The following is an 11,090-nucleotide window of genomic DNA, read 5'->3' as shown; positions in this document are numbered from 1 at the left end:
AATTTAGGTCCTGAACACATTTTAATGCATTAAAAAATTCTCAGTATCTTTCTTTTGAGTTGGAATTTTTTATACATATTTCTACCCTGAGAGGCAGCATGTGATAGTTGGTGAAGGACCAATCAAAAGAATCGGGTAGACTCAGTGAAAATCTTGCCTCTGGTATATGTTGGCCTATTGACCTTATGACACTGGGCAAGTCCATCTCAGTGCTCCAGGAAACTCTAGGTATAGGTGTACATTGGAAGAGAAAGTGTTTCCTCATTAGGAATTTCCTATACCAATGACATCACAGATATAGTACAACTTCTGACATTAGTGGTGATCTTGAGAATAAAGAAAATTGAAATTTCCTTAAAAATAAAGACCTTATATTTTTGTTTTACCTACTAGAAAACTGATGAAAACAAATTTCTCAGGTGATCCCTGGAAAACTATGATTAATTTGAAGGGAACTGATTGATAAAAGTAATTTTAAGTGATAATTTTAAAAAATCTTTAGCTTCTGTCTTTGACTCAATACTGAGTATCAGTTTCAAGGCAGAAGAGCATGAAAGGCTAAGCAGTTGGGGTTAAATGACTTGTCCAGAATCAACGTAGCTAGGAAGTATTTGAGGCCACATTTGAACTCAGTACCTCCATCCATCCATAGGTCTGGCTCTCTATCCACTGAGCTACCTTGCTTCTCCTAAGTGATAATAATTAAATTGATCTTTGTTAAGCAGACCACATATTTGAGAGCTCTTCCTATTACAAGGTCCCCTTCCTATTGTAGAAGATGAAATATATTTCTATGAAAATAGTTTTCTACAAAAACTGGTAAGGAAGATGACTTAGTAATAGTATAGTATAGTATAGTATAGGGTCAAGTGCACTGAATTTGGAATCAGAAGACCTGCTTTGTAATACAGATCTGGTATTTATTATCTATATGACCTTGGGCATGTACTTCCCATCTTGAGGCCTGGATTTCCTCATTCATAAAATAAGGAAGTTGGAATAGATGACTCCTAAGAATCAGTGGTACTCCAAGTCAGTCCTATGATAAGCCTGTAATGTTAGAGTCCTGACGGTTCTACCTTCATGGTCTTGGAGATATTCCTTGTTTTCTATTTTCAATGCCACCATTACCTCAGAATATGATGCTAACACTTTCAGCTCTACTACTCAGTTTGATAGATTACTGTTCTTAAATGATCTCTTCCTCAAATTTCCTATAGCTTTTTATTTGTCTTTCTTTTGCATTTGTTCTAGTCTAGCTTGAACATAGTTGCATACTATCTTGTTTCTGTTATTAGATTACAAATTAATTGAGGGTGGGAATGTGTTAAAATAAACTTGAGAAGCAGAAGGGTCCTTGAAGTCCTTTTTAAATTTTATTTTTATCCCCGATACCTAACATAGGACAGGTAGGTGGCACATTGGATATAGAGTGCCTCAAGTGGAGTCAGGAAGATCTGAGTTCAAATCTGACCTCAGATACTTCCTAGCTATGTGACCCTGGGCAAGTCACTTAACTCTATTTGTCTCAGTTTCCTTATCTGTAAAATGAGGTGGAGAAGGAAATGGCAAGCCACTGTAATATCTTTGCCAAGAAAACCCTAAATGGGGTCACAGAGAATTGAACATGACTGAAATGATTAAACATCACCATTTAGCATAGTGCTATATAAATGTTTGCTGTTTGTTGTTGCATTGAAATTATTTAATTAATTTCAATTTAATGCATCTAGTCTATGGATGGCTCTAAGAGTATACTGTTAGGATTATACCCCTGCATCCAAATTGAGGACCTTATAGTTTATAAAGTTCCCTCACCCTCAGAATGGAGACATATTAGTACAATGTCCATTTGCCCACTATTGCAGAATTTAACAAGAGAATAGAGATTTGATAAGGGAAGTTATAGAACGGTTTTGGGAAGTTAGGGCTTCCTTCCTTTGCCACAAATTTCTAGGTGACCTTAGCAAGTGACTTTACTTAAACTGAAATCCTTTGATTTCTCCATTTGCAATTCAGTTCAACTCAACCAGCTTTAAAAAAATTAACCATTTTCCAAGTTTTAGAAAATATACACTCCCCAGTAAGTACTAAGTATACAAAGAAAAGCAAAAAAAAAATAAGATACAGTTTTTGATCTCACAGATCATCATTCTAATGATGGAAATAGCATGTGAATAATTTAGGTACATACAAGATATGTGTAGAGAAAGAGGACAACATTAGCAGTAGAGAAGACCAGGAAAGGATTTAGGGTTAACATGCAAACAACTATGAAATAGAGAATATATCATAGTAGTAATTGTAGAGGGAAGTAGGGCTGGGAGGAAAGATATAAAAAACACCAGAAGAGGCCACCTATAAAAGGTAGAATTTGATCTGAGTCTTGAAGGAAGCCAGGGAAATCAAAAGGCAGACAGAGGTAAGAAGACAGAGATTCTAGACTTTGATGCAACCAATACAAAGACAAGAAGGTAGATGGAGTATCTTGTTTGAGGAACTGCATGTAGACTAGTATATCTGGATTATATAGTGTATGAGACTAGTAAAATATAAGAATCCTGGAGGTGGATTGCAGTGGAGAGAAATCTGAGGCAGGAGGTTGGCTAAAAGGCCATAATAGTCTAGGGGAGAAGTGATGAGAGCTTGAACTGGAGTTGTAGCTGTCTGTGAGTGGAGAGAAGGTGATAGATATATTTAAGAGATATTTTTAAGGTGGAAACAACATTGTTAAAGTGAATTGTTAGGGTATTTTATTCAAATACTTGGCAAAGATTACTTCCTCCAGAGCTGAAAAAACAAACAAAAAACAACAACCACCCTATTTAATTGCCTATGCTCCTTTTGTTTCTCTCATATACATGTAGTCATTCAAAAAACATTTATTCGGTATTTTCTATGTGCCAGACACTCTAAGCCCTGAAGATACAAATATGAAAAAGAAAGATAGTCCTTACCCTCACAGAACTTACAGTCAAATTGGGGAAGACAGTATTCAAAAGAAGCAGAAAAGGATTAGAAATGGTATATTCATGGTGTTAAAACCAAGCATAGCAGATGAAGTGTTTAACTGCAAAGTTCTGAGCCATCTGTAAAGGAAGACTTTAGGAAGTTTTTTGCTTTGTTATCCAGTCCTCCCATCAGGTACAGAAGCAGCTGAGTATGCAGAGAAGGTGTTGAATATCAAAGCTGGGATCAGTCTCTAAAATGTTGAGATTTCAGGTGATGAGCTTAATCTAGGGAAGCACGATATTTGTGGAGTCAAAAACAAGCTCAGTACCTGATTGAAAATGAAATATGAAGTCACGTGCACCTCTTCTCATCTGTCCACCTATGGAATGCTTTATCTAGCCTTTAAAACCCAATTTAAATATCATCTCTTCCATGAAATTTTTTCTGATCCCTTCTGTACATAATGATATTCTCCCTACTCCCTAGGACCTTACATAAAACTTTACTTAAAACTTTCTGGTGCATTACTAGTGATTAGCTTTTATTATAATTATAATTATGCATGTCTCATTTCCCCAATAAAATATAAGACTGGAATGCTCTCCCTTCTCATTTCTCTCCACTAGCTTTCTTGGCTCACTAAAATCTCATCTTCTACAGGAAGCTTTTCCGCAACCCCTTTTAATTGAAATGCTTTTCCTTTATTCATTATCTCCAATTTATCCTGCATATAACTTGTTTGGGCATAGTATTTGCATATTGTCTCTCTTATTAGACTCAGAGTGGGAATACCTTTTGCTTTTCTCTTTTTTTTGTCTTTGTATTTGTAGCACTTAGCACAGTGCCTGGCACATAGGGCATATCTAATAAAGGTTTACTGACTACTAATGTAAACTTCAAGAAGGGTAGAAAGTGTATTTTATCTAAAATTTGTCTCTCCTCCAAGCCTAGTTTGATTCAATCGCAAATATCTTTCTGTATGCAGTATTTAATAAATGTTGAATTGAATTATGTGTGTTAGGCTGGGAAATGGGATGGTTGTCCAAGTCTAATTAAATAATTTTCTTAAAGGGAAATTATAGTAGCAATGTAATGCACAGGGACCCCTGTACATTCTCCATCTACCCTTTAATTCTAAGTGGGGAAAAAGGGAACTGCAATGGCTAGTCCTCTCAAACCTTACCCACACCTTCCTCTTTCACTCCCCTTATTCCGTCCTTAAATATACCACCTCCTTCAGCCAATTGGGACTTTGAAGGTTCTGAGTTGCTAGGAAGAGAAGAGAAATGAATATTTAGAGGAGATTTATAAAGGCCTTCTAGTTGGTCTCTTTAATACTTGTCTATTTCCACTATCCTCTTCAAACTATCCTTTATGAATTTATCTTTTAAGCATCTAGGTCCTTGGGGCAGGTAGGTGGTGCAGTAGCCTGAAGAGTACCAGGCCTGAAGTTAGGAGGACCTGGGTTCAAATGTGACCTCAGATACTTTGTAGTTGTGTGGTCCTAGGCAAGTCACTTGACCCTCATTGCCTAGCCCTTAGCTTTGAGTTGTTACTAGGATGGGAAGTAAAGGCTTAAAAAAAAAGATTAGAATCTAGGTTTTCATAATTTGGATATGTGCTATTCTCTAGTTTAGGAGGGGCTTACTGGCATCCTCAGGTTCTGCACAATCCTTAGAGTTACCATTGAGATGAACAAAGTGGGCTAGTATCTCTACACAGAAGCTGGTGAGAATTTAAGATTACTACTGAGTCATTTCTCTCCTTCATTCCTCCAGATGCTCTAATCATTTTAGTTTGGGTAACATACCAAAGAAGAAAAGTATTTTTATTGCAAGTGCTTGTAAATGTAAAAGGTATTTTCTTGGAGACTTAATAAGATAAATTTTAATTTACATCTTCTGTTTTTATATCATCTGAACTTTTCAGCATATCCCTCCATCTTTTTCCTCCCAGAGCAACATTCCTTACAGCAAAGATTTTTTTTTAAAGAAGAGAAAAACCCAGTAAAAACGGATCAATACATACAAAAAATATGTCAATATATGCGATGTTAGACCCACAGACCCCTCATCACTGTGAAGGACTAGGGACAGGGATGGAGTAGAAATATCTTCTCAAATAACATTATTGAGGTCCAAACTTGTTCTTTGTACTTTTGCATCATTTATTTTTAATTGGGAAACATTTACTCTCCCTCTTTTTAACCTTTACCTTCTGTCTTAGAATCAATACTAAGTATTGGTTCCAAGGCCGAAGAGTGGTAAAGCCTAGGCAAATGGAGTTAAATGACTTGCCCAGGGTCAAATAGCTAGGAAGTATCTTAGGTCAAATTTGAACCCAGGTCCTCCCTTCTCCAGATCTGGTGCTCTATTCACTGAGTCACCAAGCTGCTCTGGAGTTACTCTAAACAGAAAATGGATTGTCATGATCAGACCAGTGTCAGATTCTTTGACTTAGTTAATACATAAACCATTCTTTTGACTTCCATTTGTACCACATCAGTTGTATATGAAGGCAAATCCTTTGCCAGAATTCATTGCTTCTGGGGACAAGGAAAGTCTAAATTGAAATTCCAAATTCCAATCAAGCCTTTCAGGAAAGTTTCTCTCATCCTTCCTTAACTGAAAAACAAATAGCTTTTAATGGGAGAGGAGTATACCTTCCTTTCAGGTATAACTGGAAGTTGAGCAAGATATGTGCCTTCTCTGCTTCAGACAGAATGTAGTAGCTTAGTGCTTAAGCACTTGGGGAATGATGAAATCCCTGGTTGCTTCTGATAGATCACATGTGCTTCAGTGCAGCAGATAACAAAGTAATATAACTAGCCTCTGAACAGGAAGAACCAGTGACTCAATGGATCTTTAAACAGACAGACTCCACCTTGGGGCTTCTTCTGTGGATCAGTAATTCTCCTATAAGTGGTGGCATGTTAAAGGAAGTTTCTTAATCTCCCTCTGTCTCTTTAAGAGCAAAAGATTTTTTAAAGTAAGAGCATAGCTGAGAAAAGAGTTAGCTAGAGCTGAAGATTCCATTACCTAGGAGACAAGATATATAAGAAAGGGACAGTTGATTCGAGCTCCCTCGGAGCTTGGGGAGAGCAGGGTCTCTCAGCCAAGAGTCACTTCTGACAGTTTTACGACTGATAGTTGGGAAAGAGAAACAGATTTAAGGAGAGAAACGGATTTAAGGAGTTCATAGTTGGGAGTTGTTTATTTATTAGCTTAGGTAGTTAGCTAGTGAATTAATTTCTAGATAGGCAGTGTAATTAGTTAGACCTGGCCTAGCCAGGCAAGAAGAACCTGTCCTTGAACACAGAGTATGGTTTTTAGAAATTTTAGGTAAGTTTAGGATTTTAGGTATAGTCATAAAGTATTAGAATAATAATCTCACTTTCCTCCTTTTTATTTTCCATCAGAACATCTTCTAAATTAAACTCAGTGTTTTTATCAAACTACTCTCCTTACTTTTGTCAAACTCCTACCAAAATTAACCATTAACATCCAGAAAGAAAGTATTGCCCTTTTCCCCATCCCAGTAGCCAAAGCCTCCAAGAGCATAGGTTAACTAAAGTCCATATTCTGCCTAGATGGACCTGATCTTAGGACTGGGCCTCTTTATTTTTTTTATGCTGATCTTAAATGAGTATTGAGTGTGAGATGGATGTGTGGAAGCTGGGAGATGATCTTTTATGTTTAGAGGTTTGGCTGTCCTTGGTCTTTTGGTGCAAGCTGAAAGTTGGCAAGGAGAGTTCCCTGCAATTATTTTAGCAATACTGGACCAAATGACCATCAAGAAGAGAATAAGGCCACCAACCTTGCCTTGATGATACATATTTTGAGGGGGATACTGCTGAACCAAAGTGAAGTATGAAAATGACTTGAAATTTAGATCAGGTTTAAGAATCAACATTTTGAAGAGTATAATTATAACTACTTAGTTCCATGTTAATTCTTTCTGTTAATACATGTAAAAGAGTAATTCTCTAGCTCCCACTGCCTGAAGACCAAATGTGTTACATTTCATTCCTGTCTTAGGGTTCTTCAATGCCATTAGAAGATTGGGGAGCAGAGTCTTATTTCTGCCATTGACCCAAGCTCACAGCAACTGTGCTCCCTTACTTTAAGGGCATCGAATCATTCTACTTTCATTTGACCACAATAGACAGTTTATTTTTTTTTAACAAAGGAATACTTATTTCAAAGGTATAAGAAAAGCAGATATATAAATACTTCTCTTCAACACCATGTGAATATAATTTCTTCTAAATTCCACCCCTCCTGCAGTAGGGAAGGGGAATTAGTTTCACAGTTTAACTTAGTTCCTACATAGTATTATTAGTTCCACCAAATTCCAGGACCGACCCCTACCCCCTCACCTTACTCCTTATGGACTTATATCTTGGTTACTGAATTTCCAGGATTTCTATACTGATTTGGTTTGAAAATCCAGCCTGAAATCCTAGGCACCAAGGTCCACATGGCTCTGAATCTCTTGTTGAAGATTCCATGTCCTTTACCTAGAACTGGAAAGAACAGAGAAAATTTTCAGGGCCACAGAGCCTAAAGAAAAAGAATATGGTACTCCTTCCTTACCTGGTTCACTGCAAGGCGCTCCTACTGTGGGTGAATTAGATGCAGGTAATCAGGTAGATTTAGAGATGCAGGCAGCTCTAACTATGCTATTTAACTAACATTAGACAGAGGCTTTTCCCTCTCATATGACAGGTAGACACAGAATGTCCACAGCTGCATCAGATCTCCAAGAAGCAGGTCCCTGGCATCTCCCACATGGGTACATCCATTTTAGGTGATCTGAGCATTTCCCAAAGTCTCATTACACATGTTTGTTAATATTTTGTGTTTAACATATCTTTTGAATTTAAATAATTACCTATCCTATGCCTGATGCATATTGTATAGTAAATACCATTCTCCCCTCCACCCCTTTTGAAAGTCACTAAACATGAGGTAAAAACAAAGCCTTGAGCAATTTCCCCCTAGGTATCAGGTAAGATATATGTTTTATATACATATGTATATTTATATATATTTCTATATATGTATGTAGATATATGTGAGATAAATCCAAAGGGTCTGAGATAAGGAAACATACACTTCATTATAAGCTAGGTTACTCAGGATAAACCTAGTTGGACCGTGTATAAATGTCCAGAATAGAAAGCCCCTTAGTGGAGATCAAGAGGAAGATGATCCCATCCCTCCTGGGCCCATCAGTGGTTTTTCATTGCTAGATATAGTTAGTCCTCTGTATTGATGAACTTTGCTTTATATCTGTGTGCCATTAAAACAGAGGTTATAAAACTATTCCTAAGACTGTAGTTTTGGTATTCTGTTGGCCCAATCACAATGAATTCTTTATAAAGATTTATTTTGCTTTCTTAGTTTATGTCTCTATAATAACTTCTATAAAAGAGCATTTGATTATATTATGTTTATACTGCAGGGGCCATAGAGAAAAAAGAACTGAGTGGTGTTTTGTCATTTTTGCTTTGCCATCCAGGAGCTATTACTCTTCTAATTTCTTCATTCCTTTGTACCTCAAACATCCTGATCCATATTCCTACTCAGAGAAGAAAAACTCACTGGAATTCCAAAACCACCTATCAAAACAACATAATATGCAAAAGGTTTGAAGAAGGGAAGGAATGAGATTGAAGGAGTGTGTTCATGACATCTTGCTTTTTTTTTTCTTCTGCTTTTCACTTGTTAATTTCTTACAGAGGAGCTAGGAACGATTCTATTTTAATTTTAGTTTCTGCAGCCTAAAGAGATGATTTCTAGTATTCATTCTTACAAAATTCTACTGCTACAAAATATCTAGATAGGTCTTTGTATTTGCTACAATGGGATTTCAGTCCATCCATCCATTCATCAATACATCCATACATTTAATAAAGATTAATAGAATGCCTTCTACATGTGCTAAGCAGGCACATAGCTGCAGAGAAAAATATAAAACACTCCCTGACCTCCAAGAGTTCATAGTTTATGTTTTAGCCACCTGAATACGCCTCAGTTTTTCTTGAATTGAGGCTGCAGGTACTTTAAGTACTTCATGTGATCATATTCTTTATTAATTTCCTATTTATCTTTTGTAATGCTATTTGGCTTTAGACAGGGCTCAATGGTTTAGTAACATTTAGGAAGTATCACCAATGAAGAACTTTCCAATCACCATATAGCAGATATTTATAATCAACATAGCCAATATACATAATAGCAACCACAGAAACATAGTTATGATTTTGAATCTTGAAAACTGACTTCAATTTGATATCTTATTAAAACATTCTCATGATTTTTGATATGAGATATGGAATTTTGAAATTTTGATAGAATTTGTTGTTTACTGTGTTAAGGTGGTATTAGTGCTTAGACCATATCTTTATATTTATAAAGAATAAAATCTAAATTCTCTCTCCAATAACTTCTAGTTTGATTTAAAATTATTTTCAATTAGAAAACTCTATTTTCTCTTCCTACCATCCACATTAGAATAAAGAAAAAATGCTCTTGTAACAATTATGTATAATCAATAGTAAGTAAACATGGTGGCAGCTGGGTATCTCAGTGGATTGAGAGCCAAGCCTAGAGATGGGAGATCCTATGTTCAAATCTGGCCTTAGATACTTCCCAGCTGTGTGACCCCAGGCAAGTCACTTAACCCCCATTGCCTAAAAAAAAATAGTAAATAAACATTTGTTAACTATGTGCTCAGACACTGTTCCTAATAAGAACTGGAGATATAAATATGAAAAAGCATAGTCTTTCTCTTTCTTTTCAAGGAGTTTATAATTGAAAGTGAGAAGACAACACACAAAAGAAAACTGAAAGCGAGTTAAGGGGAAGAGCATGAAAAAGAAGCCAAAATAAAATCTGAGTACTTCCAGGTAGGAAATGAGATGTTTGTAATAGTCCCCAGTCACGCAAAATGAGTTGTCACATTGACCATGTCAAAAGAATATATATCTTCTTTTGTACCTTGAGTCTATCATCTTTCAATACTTGTTAGGCTCACAGATTATGTAGTTAAAAGGTACCTTAGAGGTTATTTAGTCCAATCCTTCATTTTATAGACAAGGAAATCGAGGTTCAGCAAGGGAATATGATTTGCTCAACATCTCATAGGTATTGACAGAGGTAAGATGCAAACTGGTGTCTCGAGACTACGAATCCTCTGCACTGTTCTATTAAGAGACATATGAGGACACAAAATGGATAGAATACTGGGTTTGGAATCATGAAGTCCTAAGTTTGGTTCTTACATTATAATACTAGCTGTGTACAATCCATTGTAAGCCTTAATTTCTTCATCTTTAAATTGGGAATAAAATTCAGTTCACACTGAAAATTTGACAACAGGTTTTCAAAGATCATTAAGAACTGGCTCCAGCAAACCCCTATCTTCTCTCTATCTGAAACTTGGATTCTGATTCTGGAGCAACCTGGGCTCTCAATAGCAAGTTTTGACGTATCTTGATGAAACCAGGTCTCCACTTAACTTTCCTGGCCAATTCTTGCCCCCACTCTCCACTTTACTAGTTTTCCTTTATGTATTTTCTTCCCCCATTGAATGTAAGCATCATGAGTGCAGGGGCAGTCTTGTTTCTCTGTATTTACATCCCTTCATACTTAGCACAGTAACAGGAATATGACATACACTTAATCATCTATCTTTATGTAAGTAATAGGATGGGGCTGGACTAAGTGATCTCTAAGGTTCCTTCTAGCTCTAAATCCTAGGATTTAAAGTATGATCCTCAGGCCTTTTAAAGAATAATCATCCAGGGGCTGCCTAGGTGGTTCAGTGGATAGAGTTCCAGGCTTTAGAGATGGAGGGGTGTGTGTGTCTGGGGTCAAATCTGGTCTCAGATACTTTCTAGTTGTATGACTCTAGATAAGTCACATAACTCTCATTGCCTAGCCCATACTATTCTTCCACCTTAGAACTAATACACAGAATTGATTCTAAGACAAAAGGTTTAAAAAATTGTCTGGTCATATTATTTTGCTGAGATTTAAAATGAATACGTAAACAACTAATTTTCTTGTCCTTCTAGAAGCATAAAGGATGAGAACCTGAGAACTGACACACTATTCCAGTTTTCTGTAAGA

At 36.4% G+C, this 11,090-nt stretch overlaps 1 long non-coding RNA gene across 3 annotated transcripts in view; it reads left to right on the top strand.

The window, feature by feature from the left end:
* Positions 1 to 11,090, top strand: part of LOC103106435 (uncharacterized) — a 29,840-nt gene that overhangs the window by 2,390 nt on the left and 16,360 nt on the right. For 2 of the 3 annotated variants that reach the window (XR_008916710.1, XR_463076.2), the window contains exons 2-3: positions 9,761 to 9,865; positions 11,036 to 11,084. This is a non-coding gene — a long non-coding RNA (uncharacterized LOC103106435). Of the gene's footprint in view, positions 1 to 8,345; positions 8,603 to 9,760; positions 9,866 to 11,035; positions 11,085 to 11,090 lie in introns of those variants that run through there. The other variant, XR_001627204.2, reaches the window with a different exon arrangement.

Source organism: Monodelphis domestica, chromosome 2 (genome assembly GCF_027887165.1).
Source record: "Monodelphis domestica isolate mMonDom1 chromosome 2, mMonDom1.pri, whole genome shotgun sequence".
NCBI lineage: Eukaryota > Metazoa > Chordata > Mammalia > Didelphimorphia > Didelphidae > Monodelphis > Monodelphis domestica.
This window is presented reverse-complemented; position numbering and strand designations above follow the sequence as displayed.